Source organism: Sphaerodactylus townsendi, linkage group LG09 (genome assembly GCF_021028975.2).
Source record: "Sphaerodactylus townsendi isolate TG3544 linkage group LG09, MPM_Stown_v2.3, whole genome shotgun sequence".
Taxonomy (NCBI): domain Eukaryota; kingdom Metazoa; phylum Chordata; class Lepidosauria; order Squamata; family Sphaerodactylidae; genus Sphaerodactylus; species Sphaerodactylus townsendi.
The window spans coordinates 22675415-22692482 of NC_059433.1; the positions used below are offsets into that span (position 1 = coordinate 22675415).

The 17068-nt window shown below is 46.5% G+C and overlaps 1 protein-coding gene across 1 annotated transcript in view; it reads right to left on the reverse strand.

The window, feature by feature from the left end:
* Nucleotides 1–17068, reverse strand: part of BMP6 (bone morphogenetic protein 6) — a 186592-nt gene that overhangs the window by 75941 nt on the left and 93583 nt on the right. The window lies entirely within an intron of this gene.

Genomic DNA, 17068 nt, shown 5'->3' on the forward strand with positions numbered 1-17068 from the left:
GAGAGAGAGAGAGAGAGAGAGAGAGAGAGAGAGAGAGAGAGAGAGGCATCTCTGTGCGGGGGTATGAAGCAACCCAGACTGTTTTCATGGGCTCCAATCGCTGCCTGAGTGGGAGGGCAAACATATGAATTGGAGAAAGGAAAATGGGTTACTTTATAATATCTGCAACCTGTTATACATGTGCTGTGTGCAATCCACAATTGTTAAGAGGAAATCTGTATGCCTGCTTGTAATTTATTATACACATTAGGGAAACTAACCTTGTTTTGCGACAAGAGTATTGGCCTTGGGTGTAAAGTGGAATGGTTTGCTTAACCTCCAGATAGCCCCCGGAGATGCCCGGCTGTTACCATTCATGTCTAGGCAACAGAGATCTGTCCCCCTGAAGAAAAATGGCTGCAGTACAGCATTATACCCTGCTGAGGTCTCTTCTTTTTTCAACCCCTCTCCCAGGGACCCATTTATTAGAACAATAAATGGAGAAGCCCCCTTCCCAACATCACCAATCTCAGCAACCGTGCAAGCCAACTCCATATCAGAATCCTGTCTGAACTTCCCTGCTTGACTGCTTTACAGTCCCAGGGGTGCCTATTAGCTTTTGCCTTTTCCCTGTTAATTCTGTCTAGTAGATAACCTTTAATGGCATGAGGTGACAGAGTTTAATTCTATCTAGTTAAGGTTAGACTCCTGCCGGGAGGCGAGAAGTCACTAACCCAGGTTCATAACACAGATGTGTGTGTGTGTGTGTGTGTGTGTGTGTGTGTAGCTGTACCCTTATCTGCTTCTGGCTTAGGGGCTTTCCCCACTGACAGAGTTGTACTGGTTTCTCTCTAGGTTCACCTCAGTGTATCCGCACTGCAACTGAGCTCAACGTTGTTTTGTCTCAGTTCCCCCCCCCCCTCAGAACTGCGACATCCCTGTCGCAGTTATGAACTGTACCTTTCTGCTGGAACAAGGTCGATACCGCTTCGAAGCTTCGAAGTGTGGACGCATCGAAACAACACCTCATCCGTTCAACCAATCAGGCGCCGCTTTTGTGGCATGGGCAGAACGGGAGAGTCGTGGCGGGCATGTAACTGTAAACTGTAAACTGTAAAAACTGTTTTAAAAAAGAACGCTCCCGTTTCCCATGGTAACACAAGCTCCAATCATGATCGAGGAGTGAAACAGGCACCAAGATGATCCCGCCCACTTAGCTCGGTTCCAGGGGGCCAAGTAAGTTGCTGTGTGGACAGCCTGGAATTGCCCCCACTGAAGGGAACCGAGTCGACCTTAGCTCCCTTCTGTAGTGCGGAAAGCCCCTTAGTCTAACAGAAGAGCCACATTCCTTTCTCTCGGTCACGAAGCTAACAGTCCTTCACTTCCTAGACATTAAATTATCAAGCCCCCCCCTACCTTACCACCATCTTAGCACAACTGTGGAGTGGGGGGTGGTGTGCTGACCCTATATCGGGCGACTTGCGTTATCCAGATCTGGCTATGGCGGTTGGGTGCCCTGTTTTGCTGACAATTGCCGGTACAGACTTCTAATACCAATATCGAAGTCTGGTTAATGTCCAGAGACAGGCAACGGCGCACTCCATGGTTCTTCAGAAAAGAAGTGGATTTTTAAACCAATCGGAAGGTCGAGTTGAAGGCTTTCATGGCGAGAATCAACGCTGGCAGTTGTAGGTTTTCTGGACTGCGTGATGTCGTGGCCTGGTAGTTTTTGCTCCCTACTTTTTGCCGGCATCTATGGCTGATTGGAAGGTCTATGGAACATTCCATGGAGTGAACAGGGGCAATAGAAAAAGCCCTCTTTTGCAGTCTCAGGGGGCTGCATTTTTGGTTTAAGAATCTGTGGCCGCTGCCACATGGGCGGAATGGGTCCCCAACTGAAAGCCGGCGTTTCCAAACCTTGCTCGGAAACGAAGCAAAAGTTTACTGGAAGCGCCGGTTTGAAGCCGCTGCCATCGCGAATGACTTGGCGGCTTCCAGGCACTTCCCCCCCCCCACCGGACAACTCACCAGTCCTGCAGCCCTCCCGGCGGCGTCGCCCGAGCCACAGGGACAACGCCCCCCTTGCCCTCTGCGACCCTGGTGCGATAGCACAGAACAGGGGGGAATATCACTGAAGCAATGCCCGGAAGGCCGCAAAACTGGTAAGTCAGGCAGACGGCGGCGCTAACTCATAGCCGATAGTCATATTATTCTAGGGATGATCCATGCGAGCGGTCCCAGAGAGTTCGAGATAGAAGCGGCGGATGCAGCCGACCCGACTATACGCCTCTGTGTGGAAATGGCCTCTGATTTCGCAACAGAAACCCCTCATGAGGAACACAAAACTTGGGTTATACAATACATCTTGAGGCGGTCCCTTATTTCATTTCAAAACTGAATTTTTACATAGTTGTTAAGGAAATCTTGAGTAACTTTTGACAGGAAAAAAACAGTTCAGGGACAATTTTTTTTTTAATTAGGGGAATCTGGATTTTTTTTTTTAAGTAGCAACAAAGAAGTACGGTATGTTTAGCATGGCATTCCACAATCCTCTGGGTATTGCTCTTGGCGTATGATACAACGCTATGTTGAGGCAGCTGTCACTGTGTAGCATTATTGGTAAAAAAACCATGTCACAAGGAAAGGCTGTTGTTGTGCTTTTGTGTTTGACAAAATCCTTTTGCTAGGAGAAGCGGTTGCGAGGAAGTTTGCCGAAATAATGCTTTGCCGCAACTTTCACCGGGTGGTTTTCGAAAATGGATGGAAGGGTTTTCATTCGTGGCCTCGATGAAGCCGAAAGACCACCTGCTGTGAAATCGTGGTGCACAGACCAGCAGCTATTATAGCAATAGCCATAAGTTTACTGCTTATTGGTACTCTGTTGGAATCGTTGTAATTCTGAATTACTGAGTTAGCTTAGATTTATGGAGATGCAGGATCGTTTGGGAGCTGACAGTCTCATTCCGGAGAGGAGATATTACCCAAACCAATTTGCTCCCTAGTGATGCGAATTGCAATGCCGTGGTTCTGATGGTATCCAGCGTTTTCCGTTACATCAGCTTCTCCTTTCGAGCCTTATAATTTGACCATAAAAATGCACTCCTTGTTGAAACTTAAGCATATGAGGTCTGAGCTGAGAGAATTATATATTCTCTTCCCCTCTCCTTTTAAAATCTCAACCAATCTGGTCCCTGTTTGTATTTCCAGAACTTCTTCTAAATGGTATTGATATTAAGTTTCTTAAGGTGATAATATCCCGTCTGGCTTATAAAATCCATCTAGCTTCTGGAAATGATAGCTGGAGAAACTTGGAAAAGAAAAGTGAGGACATCTTTGGAGGAAACTTCCAACTAAGGGTTCTCACGGGCGGATTTAAATCCATTTTGATCCAATAAGATTTCTGTAAGGGTGGGCCGGGGCGATGGTTTGCAGCGTTTCTGAAGAGGTAGTGATCAAAAATGGTTTCTTGAACCAATACGTACTGGAGGGTTCCAGATGGTAATGGTGACTGGTAAACGTTGCATACTTGGACTTTCAAAAAAAGGCGCTGACGAAGTACCTCACTAAAGATTCCTGAGTAAACTTAATACCAGGTGCTCAGACCAGGTGCTTTCCGGAGACAGCAGCAGCAGCATAGAAGGCCATTGCTGCATCCTGCAAAGTGAGCTCCCAAAGGCACCTGGTGGGCCACTGCAAGAAATGGCAGAGTGCTGGACTAGATGGACTCTGGTCTGATCCAGCCCGGCTTGTTGCTATGTTCTTATGTTCTAAAGTGTTGGGCTCTGAACCTCCAAGTTGGCGGGTCCCGGGAGATTGAGGGTGGGTTAGGGGTTTGGGCAGGGGAGAGACCTATGGGGAACATTAAGAGAATCCACGCTCCAAATCGGCTACTGCTCCAGGGGAATGAACTTATCTGGATCATTTTGGAGATCAGTTTACCTGCGAATTCTGGGAAATCTCTTAACACACTCTAAATACTGAGAACTGCTGTAACGTAGCGCAGCACATTTGAGTTAGTTGGTGGAGGGAGGGAGGGAAAATCCAGTGGCAGCCAAAAGCGCTCTTTTACATTGGCAGAACTTCAGCGCTGAATTTCCTAGCGGGCGGAATCTTCACTCTCTCTGGCCGAATGCGCCGAGCATGCTTTCCGAGGAAACAGCCCTTTTAAATGCACTCAAATCCCAACCAGCGAGAAATCAGCGAATCCCTGCGTAACATGAAAATAAGTGAAAAGCGTTACTGAAAAGGGGGCCTTCATATGCCAAACTATCATACTTGAGAATTGAAGGTGGCATTTCGGAGAGTCTGCCGATGCCCTTTTTGAAAGCTGTTTTATCACGTTACCCTGTTTTCCCGATAAAACACAAAACTGTTCAGCCTCTTGGAACTCGGGACCAGCTCAGCTGTGCGGCTGGAGCCGTTCTACCTGTCTGCCTCAAGCCACGAATGCGTTAAGCTGTCAGTGTGTTCTCTCTTCCCTCCATAGCGCCGCAGTTACACGAACTTCCAAACGGTTGCCTCTCTCTTCTCCAAAATCTCGGTTTTTGTTTTTTCTTTTTAAAAAATACTAAGCAAGCTTGTTAGAGAGGATACTCATCCAGTCGGCAGTATCATATGAGCCAAGGGCTGGCATGCCTCTGTTTATTCTTGTCAGGAGGCCTGTTATTATGAGGGATTTTGCTGTATGCTGGGGGTGAGAATGGGTTAATTGCATTTCTAACTGACTTTCCAACTGTTTTCTGTATGATGTTATACTGTACCAGATATGCTCAAAGATCAGTGCCTGGCCGTCTCTACTGTTATCGCTTTTACAGTTCCTTTTGGGTGTAACTTTCCTAGGATGGGGGGGTGCTAGCTGCTTTAACTACTGGGTTTCGCGCAGGCAAACCTCAGTTCTGGCATGACCAGAGAAAGATCCTCAATACTCAATAAACTTAGTTCTTATGCATGCGGTTGTTTCGGTTTTTGGGATTCTGACGGTATGCCCGAACTCCTCTTAGGTTGGCAATTCCATGCTGCCGTTCGTTGCTGGAGTTTCACCTTCGCTTTTGCACGCTTTTATCAAGGACTTTTCTTGACAGTATGATCTCTTCGGAGACCCAGCTGGCAGGTGCATCTGCCGACAATAGGTGCCGGTTTTCACGAGGACTTAACTGCAGCAGGTGTCAAACTTGTGGCCCTCCAGATGTTATGGACTACAGTTCCCATCATCCCTTGCCAGCATCGCGTGATGGCAGGGGATGATGGGAACAGCAGTCCACTAATGCTGGAGGGCCACAAGTTTGACACCTATGACTTAACAGGAACTTCAGATTCAGCCTCTGAACCAACAGAAGGCCCCAGATGCTGCTTGAAGGTGCAACAGGCGGAGGAGCCCCTACCCCAGGTGGAGTTTTGGACTCTATCAACCCGTTTATATGACTGCCCCGTTAGGCGGCTCACAGGGAGTTACCATGCATCGTCATCGGGGTCTGGACTATCGAGATTCTGAGGCTTCAGGTTTTGGCAGTACAATGTGAATACCGCTTTTGTGGGCTGGAAATATTAATGGATTGCCCGGACGCCAGTCGAGGAAGGGGCTGATTCATCGGAAGCCGAAACTTGGCAGACCTCCAGGCATCAGAGGAAGCAAGGATTTGGAGTGTTAGGGCTCTGCGCCATATGGAATGAGATATGGAACATCCTGCGAGCTGCGCTTTTCGAGAACGCCAAAGTAGCCCCTGCTCCAGGAGCTGAAGTAACCACAGCACAGAGTGCCACTGGCACCAGTTCAACCTGCACCAGCCCCGGCTTCTCCGGGACCAGCCCCAGCCAGCACCAGCTCAGCCTGCTCAACTGGTACCGGTCCTGGCCCCAACTCCAGTTCCTGCTCCAGCACCGATTGCCAGCTCACTCCTCTCCAGCTGGCCCCAGGAGGGGTCCCCCTGCCGCCAGCTGCACCTGCTCAGTTACTGGTGCTGCCTCTGATACCGCCGTTCATGCCCCCAGGATGGGGAGTTCCGGGAGGAGTCTTTGCCGAACTTTGCATTATATGGGGTGAACTCCTCACCTGTTCATGCCCAGGGGTCCAGCTGACTACTTCGTTTTGATGGGACTCAGGACTTTGCTTCAACTTTTCGTGGTTCAGGTCAATGCCCACGTGTTGCAGTATGGACGGCAGTACCTGAACGGTTTCAAGCATGTTTGTGAGATAGGGTCAATGCTAGATGGCCCTGCAGCCAATTGGTATGTGAGACTGTTTCAACGTCAAGCTGCAGAGCTGCGCAACTTCCAGGATTTTATGATGGCCCTACAATGCCGCTTTGAGAGCCCATTTGTGGGCAAGCAAGCTAAACAGGAACTCATGGACATGTGGCAAGGCAAGACCCCTTTTGCAGAGTTTGTGGAAAACTTCTGCACTCATGGAGCAATTCTCGCACAACCCCCTCCCCAGCACCCATTCACAAAGCCACTGGGGGGGGGGGGGAAGGGGGCTGTCCCACGGCCCAGGGGATTGGCCCTACCTGCTTATGAAGCTGTGCTTCCAAGGCAAGCAGGGATGAGGCAGGAGGCAGTGGGGGAGGGAACCACGGGTGAACCTCCATGTGAAGGAGCATCTGTGGTCCTCAGCAGCTGCGAGGCCTCTTGCACAAGAGTGTGCAAACCGTCTTGGGGCTCCAGTGGAGCCGAGTAACCCAGTGTGAGCCCGCCTCCCTGGCCTGTGCGGAATGGACCATCTACTCAAGACCAAAGCACGGTGCATGGCATTCAAATACTGGATGCATCTCTGTTTTAGACATGGAGACCAGAGTCTTTCTTCTCTGGCCCTAACCAATTTACATTCTTTAGATTGGTGGGCCGACACTGAAGCAAAGCTTCATGTTCTTGATCTATCATTAGACCATGCTGTCAGCAACTGAAATTTTTAAAAACATCAGGGCCAGATTGTATGAGTCTGAACATGGATTCCTCCTTTCCCTGGCTGGTAAATTTTGCTCCCCTCTTTTCTTTGGTATTCCGCATGGCTCCTCAGACATGGCTGAATATCTGTTTGTCCTTTCTGATCCCAAACTCCGCTGGGCCTCTTCTTTATCCAGATGCAACATCCTGCCCTCCTCTTTAAGACAGGGAAGAGGCAAAGAAATACAACATCATGAAAGATTGTGCATCTGTGAGATGCACTGTGAAGAATCTGGGGACCGTCACTGCTTCCTTTATACAGAGGCAAAAATATTTTATAGCCAGAGTGCAACAGTAGTGGTAGTTAATATTTACTATTGCACTCCCTTTTCTTATGTGATTCCTACTGCCCTACCTAATTGGCACAGACAATTGGACTGACCAGCAAAAGTCTGTGTACTTACGAAACAACAATTTCAGAGCAATCCTAGAACAGACTGCAAGGTTTCTCAAATTGGTTGTCAATAAGTGATCAAAAATGTTGTCAATAAGTGCCAAAAATGATTGATTGCCATTGGGCTCTATTGGGGGAACAGCAATGGCATAGTGGTTAAGAGCAGGTGTGCTCTAATCTGGAGGAACTGGGTTTTGATTCCCAGCTCTGCCACCTGAGCTGTGGAGGCTTATCTGGGGAATTCAGATTCGCCTGGGCACTCCCACACAGGCCAGCTGGGTGACCTTGGGCTAGTCACAGCTTCTCGGAGCTCTCTCAGCCCCACCCACCTCACTGGGTGTTTGTCGTGGGGGGGGGAAGGGAAAGGAGTTTGTAAGCCCCCTTGAGTCTTCTTGCAGGAGAGAAAGGAGGAATATAAATCCAAGTTGTTGTTGTTGTGGTCGTTGTCATTGTCGTTGTCATCGTCGTCGTCGTCGTCGTCTTCTTCTTCTTCTTCTTCTTCTTCTTCTTCTTCTTCTTCTTCTTCTTCTTCTTCTTCTTCTTCTTCTTCTTCTTCTTCTTCTTCTTCTTCTTCTTCCTCCTCCTCCTTTCCACCCAAGGTAAGTGCCCTGGGAGGGACAAATCCGCCATGAGTCCCGCAACGCCACTATAAGCAGATTCCAGCCCCTCTCTCTGAATAGGGCTGTGAAACACTTAATATGTTGCATCAGGGATATTGCCAACACCCAGTCTGGAACCAACCACACACGAGTCATGCCAGTAATACAACCGCGCCAAACGAAAGAGATGACAAAACTGAGATGCTGTATTAATTTCTTTGGAAGAGAATAAAATTCTTTTGAAACAATTGAGTGGGACAAACTAAGTCTCAACAGAACATAGGTTTTTTGAGTTGTGCTAAAATTCAGGTTTTCAACCAGGTTTCAATGCCTTCTGGTTATGTCTTTCAAACATGACAAAGAAAGGGATACATTGTCCTCTGCTTTTAGCAAGTATTATCCCAGTAAAAACAGGTTCCTGATAAAGCTAAGTAATTTATTTAGATGTAACATTTAAGCTTCCCCTTTGATTAATTTGTCTTCTTATTAGCCGCTTCAGCGTCTGGGGCTACTCATTGCTATTGGGACCTGAAATTAATCCATTTAAGCTTACTTTTAATTAACCACCTTTAATTTTTATTAACCACCATAAATCACACAACAAACTCCCTAAAGTTGGAGTATGCTTTTTATCGAGCACCTGGAAATGCTCCCATCTTCAACTTTTCTCTCAAAAAACCTGGATCCAACAGAATTCCGGGTCCCCCAACCAACTTTATTCAAGGGGCTCTCTAAGAAGATTTCAGCTGGTGTTCTTGGAACTTTATTTCAATCTCAGTCTTTTCTCAAGTTGGAGGCAGGTTCCTTTTCTTAGCGGCAGATTTTTTTGTGCTGTGGGTTCGGCAATACGCATGAAGTTTCTTCCAGCTCATTTTATGTGCGTAAAGGCAAATAAGCCCATCAGAACGAGTACTGGTGCTAACCAATCATTTGCTCGGTCTCCTAACACCCCACCCCACAGTTTTCTGTGGCAAGCTTCGGCTTTCTCCTGTTCTTAACTTCTGCTTCAAGTCCGAAATGGTGTCACCATTATCTGCAAATCTCAACCGGCCCTGTACCATCTGAATAACAATTCATTAACCCTTCAAATCTTTCCTCCCATGGATTAGCGCGCCCCTTTCCACATCCCTTCTGTGGGAGGCCTCTATGTCAGAAATCCATCCAAACTTTTTAATTATGCAAATAATACAATTCTCGGAGATAATGATTTTTTTCCCTCCCGTCGAAGGCCCTGGGCTGCGCGCTCCCTGCTGTTCTTGGTTTTAAACATCCCTCGCTCTTTATTTCACCTTTTGTATTATCTGAGCATTGTCAAGGAGAATGAAGGATTTTTCACTCCATTCCAAGGTAGGCGATCCCTCAAGGAGCACCAAATACATAGACAGGTCGCCGATTTGAGAACAAGCAGATCAGCTTTTGTGTGTGTGTGTGTGTGTGTGAGAGCAGGGTAAGACACTTCCTGGGTCGGCAGTTTAAGATCCAAGGAATGAAGCAATGCGCCTTTTTGGTTTTTTTTTTGCAGATATGCAAACAACAACTTGCGTGTTTTTTAACACCTCGGGCCAACGAGACAAACTTTCTTGTTTTTGTCCTGCACAGCCGCAGAGTCAAACTCTGGATCCAGATATCATTATAAATGCGTTATTCAAGACATACCAAATGCTTTCTTTGTACCCTCAACTCATCCCGCTCCAGAAATCTTTGTATTGGGACAGAATTGACTTCTAAACAACAACAACAACTTCACTGACCAAAAAAATCCAAAACAATTGATTGCCTAGAAAAGAGACTCATTTGAAGAAGCTCTGCACCACTGTGAGCTTACCCCATTTATCCCCTGGTCTCTGATGTTTGGAACTTCAAATGGACAATATACACGATAGAGGAATTAAAATAATATCAGGGGTTGTTCAAAGGAATAAAGGAATGCCCTTCAAGCCCTTGTTTTGTTCTTCTGTTTTCATGCGTTGTTCTTCTATGCTGGCGCAGTGCACTTTTGCACCCTTTTCTGCATTAAAATAAACTGTATTTGCTTTCTTTAATGGTTTTGGATTTTTGGCTGGTGGGCACAGTGCAATAGTTGTTGTTCAGATCCTTTGCATTGCCCATATTGTTGTGGTCGTGACAGAATTGGTTTCCTTCCCTGGGTTTCCTCACAAGAGAGCCAGTGTGGTGCAGTGGTTCAGATGTTGCACTAGAATCCCAGGTGCTTAATCCTCACTCTGCCCTGGAAATTGCCAGGTGCTGTTACCGGTCACACCCTCTTAGCCTCGACCCTGGCTAGTATTTGGATAGGAGACCTCCAAGGTGTAAGGCTGAATACCACTCAGAGATAGGCCCCTTCCTCAAGACACTAAAATAATGCATTTTCAAACCACTTTCACAACTGTTTGCAAGTGGATTTACATTCCAAGACAAAGCGCCAAAGAGCACTGAAAGCAGTTTGAAAGTGCATTATTCTGCATGTGCTGCATGAGCCAAAGTCAACATAAAAAGAAGAACTTTATTGACGGTCAGCCTTCTAGCTCAGTGGTGGCTAATCTATGGCACGTGGTGCCAGAGGTGGCACTCAGAGCTCCTTTCTGTGCAAGCACTCACAGAGTGCCTCCCCCCCCCCATTTCTAGGCTGGCCTGGGCTGTTGGTCTCGACTATTAGCATTAAACCTAAGACCTAGTTTCTTTGGGGAAGCAGTGTAGGTAACCCTGTTAAGCGCTTTTAAACCCCACTGGTTTTCATGCAAAGAACTAAAGCTGCCAATCCTTTACCTGGGATTTTCAGTTCAGTTGCTGGCAATGGGGCTTGCTTCTGAGTAAAACTTCCTAGGGTCTTGATTCACCCATTGGAAGAGTTGCACGGCTGTTTCAAAGCAAAGTCACTGACTACCACCAAGCTTACTCCCTCGAAAGTAACGCGTGCCTTGGAGCCAACCGCTTTTTCTATACTAAAACCTCAGTATTCAGGTTAAATTGCCATGCTGGCACTTCTATGATAAATAAGTGGGGTTTGGGCACTCGGTCTCAAAAAGGTTCGCCATCACTGCCCTAGCTACAGGGGTGCTGGAACTGAGGATTCTTGTCGGGATAATGGGCTGGACAATCTCTTCCTTGGTTGGTGATTAGTCTGGAAAGGCAGTCAATTCCTCCAGCCATCCATTCTTTTATATCTGTTTGGCCAGGCTGCAGCGGAGGAGATGAGAGCTGTTTAATTGTTTCTCAAGAGCTTTGAGAGCCACCAGCCACAAAAAGATGGGTAGAGTCAGTCACAACAGGGTTTCAGTGGGTGGCAATCTACTCACAAAAAAAAAGAGCATGCTTGTGTGACTCATGTGGTGGTCCTCTGAAGACAAGGGGATACTCTGGTTAAAATGTGCCCTAATGATAGAGAGATTCTAAGATTATTCAGACTTCAGCCCCCTAACAGTGCAGGATGTGAAGGACTGGTCCATCTTTAGGAATGGGACCATAATAATCTTGGTTGGCTGTAATTCTGTATGAGGGCTTGAGGATCCCCACGCCAAGGGTGCTAAATCATCATTTGGAAGAACCACATGACAGCAAAAAAGGGATAGTAGTTATAGGCGTAGTTATAGTTAGAGGCGTAGATGAAAGAGCTCGGGTAGCTAATCTGGAGGAACTGGGTTTGATTTCGACTCTGCCGCTTCGAGCTAGGAGGCTTATCTGGGGAATTCAGATTAGCCTGCACATCTCCCACACACGCCAGCTGGGTGACTTTGGGCTAGTCACAGCTTCTCGGAGCTCTCTCAGCCCCACCCACCTCACAGGGGTGTTTGTTGTGAGGGGGGAAGGGCAAGGAGATGGTCAGCCCCTTGAGCAGTCTCCTGCAGGAGAGAAAGGGGGGATATAAATCCAAACGCTTCTTATATATGTCTGGTCTCTTTCTCTATATATGTCTGGTCTCCTGATGTGAACAGCCTCCCTGAGGATCTGCATTTTTGCCATCCCCAGGGTGCTGTATTCGGCCACATTCCACATTTGGGTCTCAGTGGGTGTCCTTATCCCCCATTCTTTCCAATGGGAACTAAGGAGATGAGAGTTACCCTTTTGAGGGTCCATAACTTTGGCTCCCCTTGAACCAAACTGCACTGAACTTGGAGGGTGTCATCAGGACAGTCTCCTGATGATACCCCTGAAATATTGATACCGATACACCTACAAATGCACTCTGTGGCAGATTCCGCATGGGCCAAAAACAGCAGTGTGGAAACGGTGTGAAACTAGTGTAAAATGGTTTAAAACAGTGTAAAAGGGTTTTCACACTACCGTTTTTGGCCCACATGAATCTGCCTGTGTCATAAGTAATAGCCATAGAAATACAGCCCATAAAATAGTTGCAAAAAATATCTCCAATGACCAAAAAAGCTGTATTGACACTACCAACAAGTAGTAAAGCACAGAGAAACAGAATTCAAGAAATCTCTACATACTAAAGTGAATCTGGTGGCGACATGCCTACCAATCCAAATGGGAAAAGAGAGTGAAATGATTCCACACTGTCAACAAAGGTCCAGACAGCAATGAGTACAAAACAGAAAAAGTTTAAACTGTAGAATAAACTGAGATTTACAAGTAATACTAATGAACCAGAGTCAGAAGCATTATTTGAAGGAAGAAGAAGAAGAAGAGCTTGGATTTATATCCCCCCTTTCTCTCCTGTAGGAGACTCCAAAAGGCTTACACCCTCCTTGCCCTTCCCCCTCACAACAAACACCCCTGTGAGGTGAGGTGGGGCTGAGAGAGCACCGAGAAGCTGTGACCAGCCCAAGGCCACCCAGCTGGCGGCCAGGGAGTGCACAGGCTAATCTGAATTCCCCAGATAAGCCTCCACAGCTCAGGCGGCAGAGCTGGGAATCAAACCCGCCCCCTCCAGATCAGATACACGCAAGCTCTTAACCTCCTACGCCTACTGCTTTTCTGCCTCCTTTGAAAGAGAAATAAGCACCAAATGCCCTTCGAACAAGCTAAGAACTCTGGTTATGATCTCTGGATCATATAAAGACAGATTTTGACACAGTTCCAAATGACTGCAGTAGCTCTTGACTCAACCAGGTATAAGTTTGCCAAATCAGGAGATGGGCAATACCTGGAGATTTGGGATCGTGGAGAAGATAGAGTTTGAGGAGGGGAGATTGCCCAGAGTGAGATCTAATGCCATGAAGTCTCACTCCTCCAAATCAGCCATTTCCTCCGTTTAATGGATTTCAGCCATCTGGAAATCAGGCTGTGATTCTGGAAAGATCTCCAAGCTCCCACCTGGTGGTTGGACAACCTGAATCCTGATGAACATGAAATGTCCTATGATTGGGTACACCCATTGACCATTTGTTGGCAGAGAGGTGGCTGCATAAGCAACTCCAAAGCACTGGAAAATTGGCCCTCCCTGAGAGGGCCCTTGAGATCATACAGGGAAGGGGAAATCCCCACCTTCACATCTAGTAGGATTGTAAACCTACAAGTGGGAGTGCTGAAGATCTCCTGGAATTATATTTCATTTATTCGATTCAATTCTATTCGAATTACAACTGATCTCCAGACAATAGAGATGTTGTTCTTGCAGAAAAAATGTCCCCGGAGGGTGCAGTGACATAGGTATAGATTTAGGGGGGTTCGAGGGTGTGACCACACCCCCACTCACTCCCCCAAGTGGCATGGCCACACCTCCCCAAGCCCCACCCCATCCCTCAGTGCTTATCAAAACAGCTCTCCAAGGCCACGGATGGCAGACTCCCCTGCCCTCTGCCCTCCTCGGCCCCCCCACCAACTGGGCTCCCAGCCAGCAGCCAGCAGCCCCTTCTGCCCTCCCCTCTGCAGAGGCACAGCTAGAAAATGGAGCCCGGTTCAAAATCTGAGTTTTGCAGGGGGACCCCTTGGGCAGCCCCTGTGATGTTGAAATCCCCCCCCAAACAGCATCACTTTCAATGGTGTTTTAAAACTAGGGAGCCCAGATTCTCCTTTTCAATCCAATTCCTTAAGGGAGAATCTGGGCCCCTAGTTAAAATAACATTGAAAGTGATGCTGTTTGGGGGTGGATTATCTCCCACCCTGAAACAGCATCACTTTCAATGTTTAAACTGGGGACCTTTAAATCCATGCCTAAGGGGGTGGATTTAAAAGGAGAATCTGGGGAAATTTGGGGTGTGTGTGTGTGCCTCATGTCAGGGGTGCAATTGTTAAGCAAGCAGAACCAAACGTTCAGAGTATCTTTAGAAGATTTCAGCTGATGATACCACCCAGGTTAGGTGAAGCTTAGAGCTAGGAGTCCAAAGCAGTGAACCCTCAAAAGTGTAGCCCCCATCTTCTATTAGCTCCCATTGGAAAAAAATGGGGGATGGGGCATTCCACTTGGGGAGTCCATAACTTTGGACCCCCCCAGAACCAAACTTCATCAAACCTGGGTGGTATCATCAGCAGAGTCTCCCAAACAATCCCTGAAATTTTGGTGCATAAGCTAGCCTAAAAACCGCACTCCCTATAGGACAAAAACCTAAAAAAAACACTAAAAAATACCAAAAAAACCACAAACGGGGGGGGGGGGGGGCAGAGCTCCGGCCAGGTAATGGGGGGTTGAACCTGAGAAAAAAACACCCTTACTCTACATCCTTGGGAGTGGTGGGTTGGTATGGCACTACCTTCCAGAAGTCTCTCTTCCCACCTAAAATCCCCCTCCCCAGATTCCACCTCCAAAATTTCAAGATATCTTCCAGGCAAGAGTCAGTGGGCCAACTCAAGCGCTGTTGATACAGGACCCCAAAACATTGCCCAAAGTCTACTCTGCCCCAGAGTCCGTGTATATGCAAGACATTCTTTTTAATGTTTGGAGTGTTCTTTCTCTACTTTTTGTCACCACCAGTTTGTTCTGGTAGACCTTGCCACGTGTTTCCAGAAACCTAAAACATAACTGTGGCTGACTTTCTTACTTATATATTTTCTTTGATCCACATGGATCAATTCTGGATCATGAGTTAGAGCTAATACCATCGCCAAGAGGTTGTTCATTTTGGCAACTAGTTATTTCTAGAGATCTATGTATGTACTGAGCGTGGAGCGTTGAACCCGCATGTGTTGTACAAAAATTATCTCACATTGTTACCGGCCAGTCTCTTGGTAACTTTTACTAACTGCTAAGTGCTCCAGCTCTCGGCAGCTTCCAGGAACCCAAGCAAGATCCAACACGGCGAGTATAATAAACAAAGAAGGTTTATTGAGATGTTGACTCAAGTGTCAGCACCTCCGCTCCACACAGCCACTGCACTGCCTAGCAGTCTTACAACATCTTAACACACTTCCCCTCCCGCCGGTTTCTCCGGGAGAACCCAAGACAGCCCACCACCATCAATTAACAAAATTCACAACAACCAATCATGCATTTGCAACATGCAGGAACCAATCAGAGTTCGATGGGTGTCCCCTTCTTGGATTTCAAGGCCGAGTAGGGCGTAGGCGATGATATATGCCCTGGCGGGAGAATTCCAAAGCTGCCCTCAGGTGTTCGGGGTCAGGAAATGGAGCTTGATGACGATGGCCCCTTATCTGCCTGCTGACGGGATTTGGCAGGGTGAGGCGCTTTCCCCGAGATCTTCTCTTTGTGTAAGCGCCCATCAGGGCCCCTTACATCGCGAAAGGACGGGCTCAGGTGGGGCCGAGGCGGGACTCCCTGCCTTGAGCTAAGAAGGTTCCACCTAGTCACAGATACAGAGAAAATTATAAATCTTATTTCCTATCTAATACAGTTGGCTTCTACCTAACTAACACAAAAATAAAACATTGTTTAACCCTTAGTCAAAACAAAAGTCCAGAAGGGGAACGAATTTGCTTCTGGCTCCGCCATCAACATCAACAGAACCTCCAGATTGGGAAATACCTCCAGATTTGGGGGGGGGAGGAGCCTGGAAAAGCCAGGGTTTGAGGAATGAAGGAACTTCATGCTTATAATGTCACTTGGTAATACTAGATCTCCAGACACTACCTTGGATAACCCTAAACAGTGTAAAACCACTTCTAACTAAAAGTAACAAAGTTGGTTTCAGCCGGGAAGCTATGCTGGTGTGCAACAGCAGAGCAAACATTTGAAATTAGTTGCCAGGAAGCTGAAAGACTACCAATTTTTTTTAGTGTAGATGCAGTGGTTAATAGCAGGTGAACTCTAATCTAGAGAACTGGATTTGATTCCCTCACTCCTCCATTACGAGTGGCTGATTTTCATCCGGTGGAGTTGGATTTGTTTCCCCACTCCTGCACATGAAGCCTGCTGGCACTAAGCCACAGTTCTCTCAGAATTCTCCCTTACAAGGTGTCTGTTGTGGGGAAAGGTAGGGAAGGAGTTTGTGAGTCACTTGGAGACTTTCTAATGCTTGAGAAAGTGGGGTATAAATCTAAATTCTTTTTTTTTTCAAGGTTCAAAGTTCTCTTCATCAGGTACAAGCAGGAAGTGACAAAACATGGGAGAAAAATAGGATTCAGTATTTGAAATGCCATTGAAAGACAACAGATTTGGAGCCCAGGGTGACCAACAGGATATTTTGGAAAATCAGATTTCACAAGTTAAGGTTCCCTTTGTCAGTTACAACTCAAAGAGAGCAAGTTACGCCTTTCCTTGCTTGCAAAATTTTTTTTTCAATGGTTCTGCAAAAAACATCAAAAGCATACTGAAAAAATATAGTACTAGCTGTGACAAAAATAATTCCGAGAGAGATGGTTTCTCCTTTGAATACTGAAATTTAAAATTAGTCCTTTATACTGGGTGCTTCTTCTACATTTTAGGAAAAAATAGTTTAGGTGCTGTCTCTTGGTCTACAGGATGCGTTCTCTCTGCCCAACTCCAAATAAACATCCTGAATAAATATGAAATGGAAGAAACTGACTGGAACTTTACAGAGGATAGCTACTGTCAGGTTGAGCACGAATATATGAAATCGACAAAGCTGCTATCTATGTCTCTGCCTAAATGTTTTGTCATTACTTAGATATGCTGTATTTTAAGTCTTAATCTAATTCTTACTTGTTTTTTATTGTCTGTTAGTGTTGTATTATCACTTCTGAGCCCTCCAGGGGAGGGCAGCATAAAAATGCAATAATAAATAAATAAATAAATAAATAAATAAATAAATAAATAAATAAATAAATAAATAAATAAATAAAT